This window comes from Vespula vulgaris, chromosome 24, assembly GCF_905475345.1.
Source record: "Vespula vulgaris chromosome 24, iyVesVulg1.1, whole genome shotgun sequence".
Lineage (NCBI taxonomy): Eukaryota > Metazoa > Arthropoda > Insecta > Hymenoptera > Vespidae > Vespula > Vespula vulgaris.
The window spans coordinates 3,405,001-3,407,500 of NC_066609.1; positions in this window are offsets into that span (position 1 = coordinate 3,405,001).

Here is a 2,500-nt window from a genome sequence, read left to right on the forward strand (position 1 = left end):
TTCGCCCGTTTGATTTGCGCCTGATGGCCTCTTCGAACATTTCGTTCGAATCGTGCATTTTGGTCGAATCGTGCAAGCCGACCGGGGTGCTCCCCTATATATACCGATTATTCGGCCGAGTGGTCGGCGATACTGGACGATATGCACGGGGTCTTATGGGAAGGAAACGGACGAATTAAGGGAACAACCGATTCTCTCCTAAGAACATGGCCAATCGAGCTCCCGCACGCTTTTCTACGTGCCTCTTTATTCTTTTTCACGCTTCGACGAATGAATTTCATTAATTTTTGTTAACCGAATGTAAATACGATAACGAGTATGTAATGTTTAAGCCGCCAACTTACAATTCCGCAACCATCATTGGTTCAAACAGACTGTTCTCATACAATATTTCACAAATACGAAATTTTTATCCACCCAACGTGCTTGGACAAACTGAAGGACTATCTCCGACGGTATACTTTGTTATAATTTATCATCCTTAATTAACAAATAGATATATAAAAGACAGCGATTGAGATTTCTCGAAAGGAATCATAGGATTCGCTTTATCGACGATACCCCTCGACCAAATGACACATATAAAAAATCTGTTATTCCGCATATAACAATTTTTATGAACAATTGGTAAACAGAAACGACTTCTTCACTCTCCCGTCTCGATCGATGATGTTCACACACACACACACACACACACACACACACACACACGAAAGAAAGGAAGAATATCCGAAGGCGTGACATAGTTTTTATTAGACCCCTTAATTAACATATTGTGTTATTAGAAACAGAGTGTGATCGAGCTATTTCGTAACAAAGAATTGGACCGGCCTCGTTGGGAATACCCTCGTCGCAGAAACGCGATTTCCTTAACGAATTGTTTGTAACAATTGCTTTTGCGAATCAATGAACTTTCAATTTCCGGGACGCGTTGCACCGACGTAGGGACGTTAAATAAGGCCATCAGAACGATTTTTTCCGAAAAATCTCCGAAACTCTCCTTTTTATCCATTTGTTAATTAAGGTGACCAACGAATGGCAGTGTCATGACTCCGGACATTCGTTCTTTAATACGACTTTAACGATTGGGAGAGCGAAAACGTCGAGTTCGTCGACGAATTGTTTATAACAATTGTTTTTGCAAGTTAACTAATTCTTAATTCGTCGCAAGTATTGTTGCCCTGAAGTGATGTGAAATAAAGCCGTTGCAACGATCCGTTCTGAAAAGTGTTCACAATTGACGCTTTTGTCAATTTGTTAATTAAGGAGGGATAACAAAATGATACTGCTATACATAGAGAATGTCGTACTTTCGATATCTTATTTACCGATAGGTCTAATAATACAATCGGTTTCGACGACAAAACGTCCATGAGATATAATATATTTACAACATGGAAAAATTTATTTTTTATTCCTCTCTCTCTCTCTCTCTCTCTCTCTCTCTCTCTCTCTTCTTTAGTTTAACGACCTTGGTTAATGAACATACATAAAAGCTTAAGGAAGCTTAAGTGAAAGCGCGTAGAAGCTCTGTAAATTATTTCTTTGGGCGGGAACCGGTTGGTCATTCCGTTCGCCTGTTCGTTCCCATAAGGCCCCGTGCATTTCGACCAGCATCGCCGACCACTCGGCCGAATAATCGGTATATATAGGGGAGCACCCCGGTCGGCTTGCACGATTCGACCAAAATGCACGATTCGACCGAAACGCATGGTTCGTTTGAAATGCACGTTTCGTCCAGAATGTACTATCGCTGTTCGAACAAAACGCACGTTTCGCTTAAAACGGACGATTCGAGCAAAATGCACGATTCGATCAAAACGCATGTTTCGACCGAATGAAGAAGCATGGTTCTTTTCAAACGCACGTTTCGTCCGAAATGTTCAAAAAGACTAATACGACTAGACGAATGATTGTTACAACGAACGGGGAATAACTTTGAAATATTATTATGAATGCGAAACTTATACGAACGGCCGCCTTATGCGCGAGGAAGGAACGAAACGTTTTCATATTGTAAACCTATACGAATGGGAGAATTAGTCGAAAGTCGCAGAGCTCTGGCGGTGAAACGCCTCCAGAGACAAAGTTTCATCTTTCCTTGATATTTCTGCAACATTTATTAACCGTCGCCGTCCAGCCGGCAGAGCCGAGTGGAAACGTTTCGAACGATTTAGAATTGGAAACTAATGCGTTTCGCCATTAGCGCGACGCTCCAGAGAACGTGTCTTTTTACGGGAACCGGTTGGACCTTTCATCCGCCTATCCGTTCCCGTAAGACCCCGTGTATTTCACCGGGTGTCGCCGACCACTCGGCCGCATAATCGGTATCTTTAAGAGTATGCACGTTTCGGCTTGGTCGAATCGTGCTTTAAAAAGGATATCACACGTCCACACAGCATTACCGCGGGTCGGTGTCTCTGACCGAATGGCCCTTACGCGGTACGCGCTCTTTCGGCGTTGAATAAAAAGTTTCCGGTCGGGTTTTGCCTGTCATCAT